At 39.4% G+C, this 16280-nt stretch overlaps 1 pseudogene; it reads right to left on the minus strand.

Moving 5' to 3' along the window:
- Positions 1–1732: 1732 nt before the first annotated feature.
- Positions 1733–5688, minus strand: LOC147531561 (uncharacterized; annotated as a pseudogene).
- Positions 5689–16280: the final 10592 nt, after the last annotated feature.

Here is a 16280-nt window from a genome sequence, read left to right on the forward strand (position 1 = left end):
CATTGGGTCGGCCATGTAAGGCGGACCAAGGTAAGTGGGTCGGCCAAGCCAAGCCCATAGTGGGCTGCTTTGGCCGGCCAAACTGAAGGGTGAAACCCTAAATACCCAAAAAGGGTATATTGGGTATTATCTTTTATGTGGCCCGGAAAATAGAAACCTAAAGTCAATTTGATTCTAATTAGGGTTTCTGTATATAAGGTCCTTTTAGAGAACATAAAAGGTGTGGATTTTTCTCAGAGAGAAAAACATCTCTTTCTCTCTCTCAGACAGCTAATGGAGAGAGAGGAAGTTAGAAAAAAAAAGCTTTCATTCTATCAATCTAGTCAAGAAGAAGGGTTCTTCTTAACCTTCCATTAAGTCCTCGCGGACATTAAAGAAGAGATATCAAGTTAACCTATTCGGTGTCTCAAGTAGAGAAGCTACACTTGAAGCTCTAGATCTTCACACGCGAATTGGAAAGGTTCGAGGGAAAAACGCGATTAAGGTATTTATCCTCTTCTAGTTCATTCATTAGTTCTTGCTTTATGATCCTTGATATCTAGTGTTAACTAATGATGTTTGAGATTCCGTTTAGAACACTAGATAGTACTCTTAGAGATGTACAAAACCCAACAGTGGCATCACGAGCCGATTGCATGAAACTAACTCTGACTAGACGAATTAGATTCGAACTTGATTGATTAGGTCATTTTATGTTTGAGTATAGATTTAGACATAATCGTATAGAAATTGAAACGGTTTCAATGCATAAAACTTTAAAATTTCGAGTTTTTGAAAAGTGTTGTCAAAAAAAAGTTTTGAAAGTTGATGGTTTTTTAAAAGGGTTTTCAAAACTTGTTGTTTTTGATGATTTTTCATCAAAAACAACAACTTAGGGCCGAATGGAGAAGAAAACAGGAGCTCGAATGGCAGTTTCTATTTTGGGAAATAGAAACTGCCTGGTTCGGACCAGTCAGGACGCGTCTGGCCGGTTCGGGCATCTCAAGAGATATTCCCGAGATGCGGAAAGACCGGACTGGGATATTCCCAGTCCGATTCCTACTGGGAGTCTGAGACGCGTCCAGGGCGCGTCTGGGAAACCCAGTATGTCTCGGCCCAGGGTCGAGACATATTCCAAGAAGGACTGGGATTTCGAGACTAGGTCTCGGACATCCCAGATGCGTCTAGGACACTTCTGGAATCCCACCCCGAGTGCGACTGGGAACCTATGAAGTCTCGGCCTTAGACCGAGACTTGGTTTGAGGATGCATTTCGCCTGGAGCGTGAGTACGAAGTGAACATAAAGGTCGTAACAAGTAACTAGGAAGATCCGGATCACCACACTTTGATAAAGTTGCCACCACAAAGTGATAAAGAAACCGGTTGAGCTAACACCACACCTGGATAAAGTTTCCACCACTAGATGATAAACACGTTCAAATTCCACCACCAATGGCTCTTCCAAAACCAGAGAACAAAAGAAATGATCTAAACAGATCCAAAGTCACAAAAGTTTCTACAATTTCTCAAATTCGTTTTCTCATCTTTTTCATTGATAATAAGCCTCATTATATAGAGGAGAATACTTTAAAAGGAGTCATAAAAGTTAATCTACATGCATAGGAACTAGATATATTGGAAACAACCCTAGTTTGAATGCTTGATTGTAGAAATAAAAGACTAATACTTAATATAGATGCATAAAACGAAAATGACTCTTCAAATCTTCGAGAATCCTCTTTAAAGCCCTTATTTAATCATTGCTTAGTTGGTTCAACTTTAGCAAAATAACGCTCAGCCCGTTGTTAGGCTTGTCTACGTGTTCCAGCTCTGCTTGCTTCAGCTCTGTTGGCTCTAGCTCTAATTGTTCTAGTCCTGGCTGATCCATCATTGTTGCTCCCGCATCAGACTCTCCGGGTTGGAAAGGATTTGTCCTCAAATCTGATACTTCCTCGTCTTCAATATAAGGAGAAAGATCACCCACATTGAAAGTAGCTGAAACACCATAGTCACTTGGAAGCTCTAGTTTGTAAGCGTTAACACCAAACTTCTCAAGTATCCTAAAAGGACCCTCTGCTCTTGGCATTAGCTTCAACTTGCGTTTATTTGCAAACCTCTCCCTTCTTAGGTGTAACCAGGCCAGATTACCTGGTTCAAACGACTTAGCTCGTTTGTTTTTGTTGGCCTTCTTCTTGTACTTCTTGTTTGACCTTTCAATTTCTGCCCGAACATTCTTCTGAAGCTTCTTCATTGTGGTTACCCTTTCTTTTGCTTCAAAGTCTGCCTTAAACCCTATAGGTAGTGAAATCAAATCAATCGGAGTAAGTGCATTAAGACCATACACAATCTCAAAAGGTGAACGTCTTGTAGTGTAGCTTGTTGACATATTATAAGCAAACTCAGTCCGAGCTAGCTTCAGATCCCATTCATTCAAGTTATCTCTATCAAGCCTCTTAAAAGAGTAATTAATGTGCGGTTTGTCACCTCTATTTGACCATCAGTTTGTGGATGCCAAGAAGTACTAAAAAGGAGCTTATAACCAAGTAAATCCACAGAGTCTTCCAGAAATAGCTCAGAAACTTTGAATCACGATAAGAAACAATGGTATTAGGAATACCATGAAGGAGTACAACCTCCTTAAAATACAAGTCAACAACCATACTAGCATCATCAGTCTTGTGACAAGGAATAAAATGGGCCATCTTGTTGAACCTATCAAGTACCACCATGATAGAATCTTTTCCCCTCTAAGTTCTTGGTAGTCCCACAATAAGCTCACATTATCCCAGGGCTGTAACAAGTAAAGGAGTGTACAGACCTAGTTGGAAATGGCTTTTCATCCTTTGACACGTGACACATCGTTCTATGATTGAATGAACATCTCTTACCATCTTGGGCCAAAAGAAATGCTCCTTAAGCATGTCCAATGTTTTGTTAATCCCAAAATGACCAGAAAGACCTCCGCCATGTGCTTCACGAATTAGCAATTCTCGAACAGAACTCCTTGGCACGCAGAGTTGGTTTTCATTAAAAAGAAATCCATCTTGCAAAATGGTGTTGATCTGTAACTCCCTTTTTGCACTCATTATATACTTCAGCTAAGTCTAAGTCTTCATCATATAAAGTCTTCAAAAAATCGAATCTCATAATCCGAAAATCCAGAATAGAGATTAAAGCATACCTCCTTGAGAGTGCATCAACAACAACATTCGTTTTTCCAACCTTGTACTTTGACACAAATGAGAAGGATTATAGAAGTTTTACCCATTTAGCATGTCGGTTGTTTAACCTGTGCTGGTTGTTTATAAACTTCAGTGCCTCGTGATCAGAATGCAAAACGATCTGACCTGACCTTAAATAATGCTCCCAATATGTTAGAGCTCTTACAATGGCATAAAAATCCTTATCATAGGTCGAGTAGTTCTTTTGTGCCCCTGTAAGTTTCTCACTAAAGTAAGCGATGGGGCGTTGTCCTTGGATAAGAACAACTCCTATACCTACTCCACTAGCATCACACTCAACTTCAAACACTTGATTAAAATCTGGAAGTGCTAAAATAGATGCTTCGCATAGCTTCTATTTCACCACTTCAAATGCCTTTTGGGCAGCACTGCTCCATTCGAACTTGTCCTTCTTCAAGCATTCAGTTATTGGCCCCGCGACAGTGCTGAAATTCTTCACAAAGCGTCTATAAAATGATGCAAGTCCATAAAAGCTTCTTACATCATATTGGGTTGCCGGAATTGGCCAACTCCTGATAGCTTTAACTTTGCTTTCATCAACAGAAATCCCCTTATCTGAAATGATATAACCAAGAAACACAATGCTAGAAGGAAAGAACTCACACTTCTCTGGTTTAGCATATAGCTGGTTTCTCCTAAACACCTTGAAAACTTCTCTGAGGTGATCAACATGTTCGGCTTCATTCTTGTTATAGACAAGAATATCATCACAATAGACCACACAAGAAACTTTTCAATTAAGTCTCGCAGCACCTGATTCATAAGTCTCATGAAAGTGCTAGGTGCATTTGATAATCCAAATGGAATGACTAGCCATTCAAACAAGTCACTCTTTGTCTTGAATGCAGTCTCTCATTCATCACCTTCCTTCATTCTGATCTGGTGATATCCACTCCTTAGATCAATTTTCGAAAAGACCTTTGAGCTATTCAACTCATCTAGCATGTCATCCAACCTAGGTATAGGATAACGATACTTGATGGTAATCTTGTTAATAGCTCGGCCATCTACACACATCCTCATCGAACCATCTTTCTTTGGTACAAGCAGAGCTGGTACAGAACATGGACTCATGCTCTCCCAGACATACCCTCGATCAATCAACTCTTGCACTTGATCTGCAATTCCTTAGCCTCTTCGGGATTGCATCTATAAGCTGGACGATTTGGCAAAGGTGCACCAGGTAATAAATCAATTTGATGCTCAATACCTCTGTTTGGAGGTAACCCGGGTGGTAAATCTTTAGGAAAAACATCTCTGAACTCATTCATCAATTTCGGCATCAATGGATGAGAAATCACTTCAGCTTCCTTATTCTTTTTAACCACCAGCAAAGCAAACACCTCCTTGCCCTTACCCATCATCTTCATGATTTTGGTTTCACCCAAAAACATGTTCTCCTTGGGTTTCTCTACTGCAGACTTAGCACACATAGTAGGTGATAATGGTGCCAATGTAATGTACTTCTTATCTTTATGAAAAGAATAAGTGTTCTTGTACCCATCATGCACTACTCTTCTATCAAACTCCCAAGGTCTGCCAAACAATAGATGACAAGCATCCATTGGAATAACATCACAGACCACCTCATCATGGTAGTTCTTCCCAATAGAAAATGAAATCACAACCTGTTTAGAAACTTGTAACTTGCTCCCATCATTTAACCACTTCAGTTTGTACGGTTGTTGATGCTTTGTAGTTAGAAACTCAGCTTCTCCACATGTGTACTTGATGCGACATTGGTACCACTCCCACTGTCAATAATCACACTGCATACTCTTCCCTTAATTGTACAACGAGTTGAGAAAATGGTTTCTCGTTGTTCTTCATCTATAATACGAACAAAATGTAACACCCTTCGAATCACCAATAATTCTCCACGGTCAGGTTGTTCAATGGTTTCATCATCTTCTTCATGAACTTTCTGACCAACAGCTTCTAAATCACGAGAATTCTGTTTCAGTTCTTCTTCAATCTCCTCAATATCTTGAATTGTCATAACTCTTCGATTAGGACATTCAGCCGGGAAATGCCCAAATCCTTGACATTTAAAGCACTTCTTCAAATTGAGATCCATAGATTTCGCTGAACTCTGAACTTCTGGCTTTTTGTCGCTGCCACTAACATCACCTTTCACAACTCCTTTTGGAAATGAAGAAACCGGATTGCAGGAACTGGTGTATTGCTTCTTCCCTACTTTGTTCTGCTTCTCCACCTTGATAGTAAGCTTCTTGACGTCATCAAGAGTCCATAAAGGTTGCAGCTCCACCTTGGTTGAAATCTCATCACTCAAACCATGTATAAAGCGTACAATAATCTTCTCCCGTGGTTCTTGAACATCACACCGTAATTGCAGAAGATCAAACTCCCTTGTATACTCTTCTACTGTCTTCTTCTGTTGTTGCAAGTGTGTAAGCTTTAAGTACAAATCTTGCTTGTAATCATCGGGTAAAAATCTCTTCTTCATAAGTTATTTCAACTTCTCCCAAGACCTAATTCTGGTCTTGCCTTCTCTTAAAAGTTGCAACTTAAGAGTATCCCACCAAAGGCTAGCATAACCCTTTAGCCTTAAGGTTGCTATTTTATACTTCTTCTTATCGTCATATTTATTATATTCAAATGCCCTCTTCATTTATCTTAACCAATCAAGAAAGTCATCTGGATTTAGATTACCTTCAAAATCAGGAAAATCAACTTTGAATTCTTCTTGACGATGTTGCTGTTGTGGACGATTGTCTCTTCTCCTTCTCCCATGTCCTGACCTGACACTAAGATCAAAATCAGAACTAAGAGAAACATGTTCGTCGTTACTAGAAGATGAACGGTCATCGTCTACTCGTTGTCTCCTTGGCGGTGCTTGCATATTCATGCCATTAAAAGCCTGAACCATTTGCTGCATTTGCTGCCTCATTTCCTCTATTTCTCTACCAATACGTTCAGCGTGTGCATGGTTGAGAGTTAATCCTCTTGGAAAATCTATTTTAGTAAAACATGGTATATAGTAACTTTACTCCAACAACCTGAATTGTAGCTTTGATACCACTTGATGCGTTTCGCCGGGAGCGTGAATACTGATGCACCCGAAAAGGTTGCACACCCAAGCGGAGGTATCAAGTAGTAATCCGACAAAGCTGGGATCGATCCAAGGATAGGAAGGTAGTTTGGATATTGAAGGGTCTTATCCACCGGTCTAGATATTTCAAGCTAACTTAGACTAAAAGGAAAGGAAACAAAGATAAATGGAGGTTTGATCAAATAAGGTGATAAGAGAATGAAGCAAACAAGTAAAATAAACTAAACTAAACAATAAAAGTAAATGGGCGAGAGAGATTCTAGAGAAGAGTCGAAGGAACAAGAGTCGGGAGACGGTAAGACTCGATTCGGGCAACAAATAAGTGAGAGAGGTGTCGAAGTCTGGGAATCCATAATGATAAACCTACGACTATGTGTAGTCCGATTTGATGTGTCGAGGTACAATCGATATTCGACTCCTAAAGTAGATGTCTCTAAGTACTATGTATATGGAGATCATACTTAGTCAAACAAACGTCTAAATCGGTTAATCCCGAGTCATCGAAAGTGTCGTCTAGTCGCCTAACTATGTGAAGTGCATGACAAGACACATGAAATTATGACTTAGACTACGATCGATATCGAATACTTCGTTTCGTCTATTAACTATGCGAAGTGCTTGACAAGACACATGAAAATACGATCAAAACGATAATCGAAATAAATGAACATCAATTTATAATCAAAACATCAAATCATATTAAACATAGTCACGAATTCATCACATTTCATCTCATATAATCGACAAACTAAAGTTAGCTAAACATGGTGATTGAATAAGAAATGAAAAGGAAATGGTGAGAGAATCCCCCTTTTTCGATGTGGTTCGAGGCTAAGATCGTCGGAAAATATGAGTTTTTAGTTGCAGCCGATCTTCCCTTAGCAAATTCTGGGTTCCCCATAGCGACCACTATCATCTTCTCCATTTAGAACTCAACCTCCATTAAAGCTAAACCCTAGCTTTCTCTCTCTACCATTTTTAGCCTAAAACCAAATCAAACCACATGGGTAGCTAGCCAAGGATGAGGGGAACAAAAGCCCTAAGGTTTCCGGCCAAATAAGTGGCCGGAAACCCTAGAAAAATCCGGCCAAAGATTGAAGAAATTCCGGCCATAACCATGAAATCCGGGCACATAGGTGCTGTCCCGGCCGGATGCATCCCTGTCCCGAGCATGCGCATCCATCCGTGCACAGTCCGAGCTCGGGAAGCTTCCCGAGCGTGCTCCACATCTGCTGGTCCGTGTTGATGCAGCTGTGCGTGTTGTTGCTGCTGGAGCATCCCGTGTTCCGGTCGGAGCTTCTGTGCGCGTCCCGTGAAGGGTACTGTCCCGTGCTAACAGCTCCCGTGCTCCCGTGCAGCTCTCCCGAGCAGCAGCTAGTGTGCAGCCCGAGCAGCTGCTCGGCCGGCCAAAGCTAGGCCGGCCTAGTGTGCTGGCCGGCCTATGCTTTGGCCGGATCCTCCTTCTTCTTGCTCTCTTGTTCTCTCTCTATCAAACCTTAGTGATGAAGAACCAAACACTAGCCTCATTTTCTCTCTCTCTCTCTCTCCTCCTTCTTGTCCAAGCTAGAAGATGAATAATAGTATATCCAACTTGTGTTTACTACTCAAACCCTAGGTCAAGACTTAGTCAATTTCTTTAGACTTTGTTGACTTGGATCCATAAAGAGAGGGTGCCCATATGATTCTTCCTTGTCATTCTTCCTTGGTCTCTTGGGCTTTGATTTAGAAACCAAGAGAGTCTCTCCATCCTTGTCTCTACATCTTCAAATTCTCACAAAGGACTAGAATACCCTCGGACTTCTTTCTTTCATATCTTCCCCGTCCGAACTCCGAATTGAATACCGTTTTCACCGTCGAACTCGTCATTGACTATACTTGTAATTTAATTTGGTTGAAGTCTTTTTCTCTCATTTTCGGCACATGAAATGATAGTGATAAGTCGCTCCTTTTATTTCGAATCACACGCTTAACTCCCAAATAAGTACCTAACATGAAAAACACATAAAATATTATTGATAACACTCGAAAAGGACTAATTAGTCTAAGTTAGGCTCTCCAAATGTGACATTTTCGTGTCACATCAAGTACGAAGTAAATGTAAAGGTCGTAACAAGTAACTAGGAAGATCCGGATCACCACACTTGAATAAAGTTGCCACCACAAAGTGATAAAGAAACCGGTTGAGCAAACACCACACCTGGATAAAGTTTCCACCACCAGATGATAAAGAGGCTCGAAATCCACCACCAATGGCTCTTCCAAAACCAGAGGATAAAGGAAATGATCTAAACAGATCCAAAGTCACAAAAGACTACAATTTCTCAAATTCGTTTTCTCATCTTTTTCATTGATAATAAGCCTCATTATATAGAGGAGAATACATTAAAAGGAGTCATAAAAGCTAATCTACATGCATAGGAACTAGATACATTGGAAACAACCTAGTTTGAATGCAAGAATGTAGAAATAAAAGACGAATACTTAATGTTGATGCATAAAACGGAAATGACTCTTCAAATCTTCGATAATCCTCTTTAAAGCCCTTATTTAATCATTGCTTAGTTGGTCCAACTTCAGCAAAGTAACGCTCAACCCGTTAGTAGGCTTGTCTGCGTATTCCAGCGCTGCTTGCTCCAGCTCTGTTGGCTCCAGCTCTAATTGTTCCAGCCCTGGCTGATCCAGCTTTGTTGCTCCCGTATCATCCGGCCACCCAGACGCGCCTTAGGACGCGTCTGGCACGTCCCGACCTTTATGTCCGAGATGGACAAACTTGGGACAGATGAGTATGGGACGCGTTTGTGGGCAAGGGACGTGTCTGGCCTAGGGCCTGGGCGCGTCCACCCGAGGGACCGACACGTTTTGGAACGTGCCGACCCAAGTCCGACCAATGCTCGGACCTTGACCATGACCTGTCTTGGTTTTCCCAAGACTAGCCAAAGGGTCCCTTGACCATGTTTTACTTGGGTCATTAGAGTTTGACTCGGACCTTTTAGGCCTTGACCCGAGTGGGAGGTTTTGGCGTTTCGTCTTCCGACTTCAACCAATTTTTTCCGATAGTGCCCGGGCCATCCGAAGGCCCAAAATAGAGTTTTTCTGAAAATTATTTTAAAAATCTTTTAGGATAAAATTAATACGAGCCACTAGTTTGAATTTTACGAAAATTAGACTTTAGGCCCGTTAGACATAGAAATGTCGGTTAGTATCTCCCGAATAGCTATTTAGGTAATAGCGAAGCTAGATTCGACCTTAGGAAGCGAATCTCATACATACTTTAGTGTTTCATGAATGTCATATTATTTTGTGTGTATGAATGTGAATGCGGGTTCTAGTGTGACCATAGAATTGTTTTATTCTTGTTTTTAAGCACGGATGGGTGCCTGATGTAATAATTTAATTTGAAGTTTACACGATCTACGAATCGCTAAGTCTTGTAATTAGAGTTTAGGGTCAAATAGAGTCCATTGAAGAACCAAAGGATGAGATCGTGGTTTGAGTGGGGGAATTCAATGGAGGTTCGAGGATGGAGATCCATGCGGACAAAGGCGAAACAAGCAAGTACCTAAGAAGATTAGATCTTTTAGGTTAGGGGCCACACTAGGATCATCTCTGCTTGATTTATTTTCTCGCGTGCATTTACTTATTTACTTATGTTTTATGTTATGTATGATTATGTTAGAGTTCACAGTAATGCATTCATGATAGAATCGTGAAAGTCCCCAAAAAGAATTTTGAGTGATGCTTACCTAGATTAAGACACCTGTTGCGCCATTGTGCATCGATGGTGGGTCTGCCAAAGTAGGTGCCATCTTTTACCTAGGGACAATACGCGTAGACCTATGAAGAGGTCTACGCGTCTAAATGGTTATTCTCAACGAGTTAGCAAAAAGGTTTTGGATTCCGAGGCAAAAGGATGAATTTAACACAAAAATGTTATTCATCAACCAAGAGTCATAGGAGTATGATCAGTAAAGAGTTTACTCACCCAGGAGGGTGGATTTAAGGGCAGTTCCAAAGTATGCTTGACTTCATAAGAATGGGATCTTGGAATCATATTATTCAAACGGGGACGGTTTTCTTTGAATAATATGGAAAAAAACTGGTTTTTGCAATGATAATAAGTTTTAGGATTTTGCTTTTTCTTTTACTATATTATATATATGATTATTAGAAAATAGTTTTCCAACCTTCGTTCATTTCTTCGGAAGTAATTAAAGAAAGTTATTTCTCGATTGGAAAGGAATCCGAGAAACGTTCTCGAATTCGAAACAAAGAAAACGTCCGAGAATATTCCGTTCTTAATGTTCGCCGCTACTTCAAACGACTGAGGATGTGATTATCCAATAGTCTTTTGTGAACATCCATAAAATTCTTCTTTCTCGAAGAGATTAATAATATGGATGCATACACAACCATTCGACAACTAAAGGAAGAGTTCCACTAGATGTCGTGAATGGAGAGGTTGGTACCTCTAAGGAAGTCGTCTTGAAAAGAACATTGAGGAACATTGAATCTAAGAAGCAAGTTCATGAGATTCAAAAACCAAAGGAATATAAGAAGAGTTCTTATGATTTAAAAGGTTAAAAGGTCGACGTAAAGGTTTCTAAAGCAATGGCTAGACCATTCAAGGAAACTACCCTAAGTACCTAGAAGACAAAAGAAAAGGAATTACGATCTCTGATTCTTGTATCTTTGTTAACTAAGTTAATCTAGCAAGTATTGTAGACTCCCTTCATCAGGTGTTTGAGACCGGATATGCGGCTCAGTGGGAGCTCAAAGGAGTTACATACTTGACTAAAAGGAGAAAGGATCCAAGAGGGAGCAGAAGCAAGAGGCGTTAAGGATGCTGAAAGGTATCAAAGTCTTCTTTTAGACACTGATCTAGGTAGAACTTAATAAGTGTTATTATGTTCTTGTAGAAACATTAAATGTTTTAAAACAATGCTAGATTTGACAAAAAAGGTTCTTAGAGAACCAAGAGTATTAACAACGATACTATCGGCTATAATCAAAGGATTCAAAGAGGTCAACTCTGGTTTTGTCATTGGACAAATATTTGACATAAGACACATGAAAGGGGATCCAATTGTATGGACTTCTGAGTCTGAATGATTTTAGAATTATAAGACATATGTGAATTTTGTTAAAAAGGGCTATTTGACAAAGTCACCTTTTCGAAAGGGAGAAATGGCTAGTGAACTAATAGTCTTCATACATACGGATGTATGTGAAACTATTAATACACTAACTAGAATTAACCTGAATCCACTTGACGAAGATATAAGTCATTCGATTGGATCGAGATGATGAATATTTGAATCAAGAATTTGATGACCATCAAAGAAGTTGAGAAATAGTTTCTCACCTTGCTCCAACAAACACATCATATGGGTGATGAGTCTAGTGGGAGTAATCGAACATGTTAGACGTGAGTCGATCAATGATGGGTTTATGCCAATTTCCGAACACTTTCTGGGATATATTCTCAAACACGATTTTTCTTCCTACCTAACCGCATTCCGTCAAATGTTAAAAAGACACCATAAAAGTATGGGTCTGGAATGGTTCCAAAGTAGTATTTTCTTAAAGGTGTAATGATATGAAACTAACGTAAATGGTTTCCAAGAACCAAGTTTACATATCAGACAGAATATTTCTTTATGGGATAAAGAAATATTCGGGATTCTTCCACAAGCAATCAAAGAACAAGGTGGTTGTTGCTCGTGGTGGTGTCTTCCTTGAAATAAGAGTTATTTCAAGAAGACATGTGGGAGAAATATTAGATATCGAAGAAATTCGATCTGAGCAACAAACTGACAGTGATGTACGAATGTCAGTAATTGCGGTTCCTGTCTATTCAGAGCCAATAGACATGGAAAGAGAGGTAGAGATAGAAGAGCTCAAAGACCCTCCCGTACAAAACGGATTAGATTCGCAGAAGAGCCCTCAAGGAGTTGAGAGCGTCTCAAAGTTGTTCAAACCCCTTATAGACCTTGAAAGCTCAAAAATTGTCTCAGAGAATGGAGATCCCGCTGAAAAAGAAAATGAGCCAGCTATACAGAAGTTGTGACAGAATTACTCCAAAACATGGCTTGAAGCCATAAGATTAGAATGGAATCCGTGTCTGAAATCAAATTTGAAACTTGGTCTATTTTACTTAAAGGAAGGGTTCCTGTTAAGTACAAAATAGGTTTTCAAAGTGAAAACAGACAAGGAAGGAAACATTGATGTTTCCCAGAGCAAGACTAGGAAAGAAGATCACAGAATTCATGGTATGGACCATGAAAGACCATTTCTATTGTCACGAGGCTAAAGACCATAATGATCAATCACTAGCAAAAGAATGTGTACATGACACATTCTGGAGGGAGTTAACTCTTCTAAAGCTAATGAAAATGCAAGCTTTAAAATCCATCGAGGGATTGAAGCAGGCAAATGGGAGTCGGGATCTTCGATTCAGCAAAATAATCAAGAATTGGTGTCTTTGGGAATGAAGAGAAATCTTGAATTCAAGAATTTCAAGAAGGTTAGTGGGAGTAACCCAGTTTTCTTTGGTCCGGTATGTAGATGACATACTGGAGATTGAGTACAACATTCTGATGTTGAAAACAGTTTAAAATTGGCTCAATAAAAGCACCACACACAAAGGTGAAATGTTTTGGGCACCAAAGATATATGGAGATAGATTAAGAAGGTGATAAGACTTGTTCAAGAAAAGTCTTGAAAAATCCAATGTGAAAGACTCAAAAAGAGTATTTCCACCCAAGTCTCATGGAACACAGCTTAGCAAGAATCGGCATCCGAGGGATTCTGATGAGCAAGCAAGCATGAGAAAGATGGTTATGCTAAAGGCATAAAATCGTGTTGGTTTTTGTACATATCTAATACATACTAATTATCTAACTAGTATTGTAAGCGGAATCTCAAACATCATATGTTTAACACTAATGAACCAGAATCATATGCATGAACTAATAATGAACTAGAAACTGAAAGAAGAATACCTGAATTCGCTTTCCCGAATAAGATTCCAATAACTTTATCCCGAAGAAGATGAGAGCTTCATATGTAGCTCCTCTACTTGAGACACCCGACTAAATAACTTGATCTCCCTTCTTTGTTGTCTGCTTGAACTCCATTGAAGGTTGAGAAGAAGAACTATTCTTCTTTTGACTCCATAGATAGATTGGGAGCTTTTTCTCTAAAACCTTCTCTCTCCATTAGTTGTATATTGTGAGAGAGACGAAGTTTTCTCTTTAGAAAAATCCACACCTTTTTTGTTCTCATAACTGGTCCTTATATAGGCATTACCTTAGTAGAGTCCTACACAAATAAGGAATCCTAAAAGTCCCTCAGAAAAGATAAGCAGTTAGAGTTCAATCTAACTGAAACTCCTAATTAGGGATAAAACCCTAATTAAGGTTTTCACATGTTATGGCCGGCCAGACTAGCCCTTAATGGGCTTTGTCTGTCCAGCCCATACCCCTTAAGTGGTCGGACAGGGATCTCCTCTAAGGAATCCCTTGGTTGCCCTTAAAAGTAAGTTTAGCCCTTTTTCGGACTTCCGTTTCGAGCCCGATTCTTTTCTATCTTTTGAGTACTATCAGACTGGATCATATCCATCTATAGGCAAGCTCCCACGAGTCAACTCTTTCCGATCAAGCTACCACTCTTTGGTGTAACCCGTTGTAGGATCCGGTCTATGTTAGTCGCGAATTACCGAACTGATCCGACGATCGTAAGCGGCTTCTAGCAAAGCATTACAATCCCTAATTAGACCGGACTAGATGATCTTCCGGATAAAGTCATCATCATCCTAATTGAAAAATTGTACGCATTCCACCTTGGTCGAAGGACACTCCTTTAGACGACATCTTCTTTCGACCGAAGGACTATATCCTTCAGTCTCCCCCTTGTACTTAGAACAAGTGCAATGCTCGATTCCCATGTCACTCGCATCTCATCTGATACATCATATCTTTTCAGACTTTCTTGATCTAGAGAACAACTGCAAAGCTAATTATTAACTATTAATCCATTAGAATACGACCGTATATTTTTAGTTGCTTCTCCTCAATTGGCCCGGAAATACTAATCATAACCTTGTTAGGAGGACATAATCCAGTCGTGTACTCCCACTTAACTTCATGTCTATCATGTCATTCCCGGTAATCCGCTTTTATAACCTCTTTTTACGGCGCGGCGTTTGGCGGTACCAAAGTTTGACATTCCTTACATAAGATGAGTGGAGCACTCATGTTTAAGGAATCTCTCCAATCTTGCCTATGAGAGTTCATGATGTATTTCATTACTCATTGAACAACTCTCATGTTGGGTTATCCGGTGTATATTCCCAATCATACACCCATGTAATTGACTCGAATTCCCAATTCGTATAGCCCATGAAACTGCGCTATCAGTCAATCTCACATGCTAGTCTTCTTAAGTCATTGTTGTTCATGCAATGACCTGGACTAGGGACTTAATAATGAATCTATTCTAAGTTCACTTAGTAGGGTTTCATTTACTAGATCATGTATCTGATAATCCTACTTGGAACGCTTACTATTTTTGGACTATATGTTAAATACTAAACCACGATTTAGCGACGAAATAATTAAATTATTTATGACAATAAGAGTTTGTAAATATTGAGCCTTCCCGTCTAACTCCTTACACCCTCAATTTTACATATCTGAGCTTTTCAAAAAAGTTTAATGCATATGACCATAGTGGGACTTCTATACTTAGCCTAAGGTGACAGTTTAGTTAATAGATCTTTTCTATTTGGATTTTGTTGGTTATCATCCTGATGATAATCTTTAGTATTTAAATACCAAATTAAAGCTTCTCAAGCTTTAACTATTTTTTTTATTCGTAGAGTTTGCAACAGTCTCGTCCTGGAACCTTTCCAGGTTAATGTTCTTCCATCTCAAGTTTTCATCTTATTATGGAAGTTTGCAACATATGACTTTTCAACTATTTTATTTTCCCAGCAGTGTACTGAGAATCTATCATCATTCTTTTTCAAGTACTTATGATATTTCTCAGTTGCTATCCAGATCAGCCATCTAGATTTGATTGGTGATGACCATAAATACTCCAAGTATTTAAGATGTCAAGGTGAACGCTAATCATGTCTAACATGACCAATCTTATGCTTTCTGCATAACCATCTTTTCTCATGCATGCTTGCTCATCAGAATATCTCGAATTCTGATTCTTGCCAAGCTATGTTCGCTGAGACTTGGGTGGAATTACTCTTCTTGATTCTTTCTCATTAGACTATTCAAGACTTTTCTTAAATAAGTCTTATCATCTTCTCGATCTATTCTTACAGATCTTTGATGCCGAAAAGCCTTTCACCTTTGTGTGTGGTCTTTTTTATTGAGCCAGTTCTAACTGTTTTCAACATTGGAATGTTGTTCTCAATCTCTAGTATGTCTTCTACATACCGGACCAAAAAAAACTGGGTCACTCCCACTAACGTTCTTGAACTTTCTGTATTCAAGATTTCTCTTCATTCTTTAAAGAAACCAACTTTTGATTACTTTGCAGAATCGAAAATTCGTACTCCTACTTGCATGCTTCAATCCTTTGGTGGATTTCTAAAGTTTGCAATTTTCACTTAGCTTTCAGGAGAGTCAACTCTCCCTCGGAATGTGTCATGTGCACATTCTTTTGCTTAGTGATTGATCATTATGGCCTTAAGCATTATGACTTGAGAGATGGTCTTTTCATGGTCTAAACCAAGGACTCTTTGACCTTCTTTTCTAGTCTAGCTCTCGGAAACACTAATGTTTCCATCCTTGTCTGTCTTTCAAACTCTTTGAAAAACCTATTTGTACTTAACAGGAAATATTCCTTTAAGAAAATAGATCAAGTTCCAAACTTGATTTCGGACGTGGATTCCATTCTGATCTTATGACTCCAACCCATATTTCGGAGTGATTTCGTCATAGCTTTTGTGTAGGTAGCTCATCTCTTCT

This window comes from Eschscholzia californica, unplaced genomic scaffold (genome assembly GCF_041429995.1).
Source record: "Eschscholzia californica isolate CP2 unplaced genomic scaffold, dmEscCali1.0.p SCAF_6, whole genome shotgun sequence".
Classification (NCBI taxonomy): domain Eukaryota; kingdom Viridiplantae; phylum Streptophyta; class Magnoliopsida; order Ranunculales; family Papaveraceae; genus Eschscholzia; species Eschscholzia californica.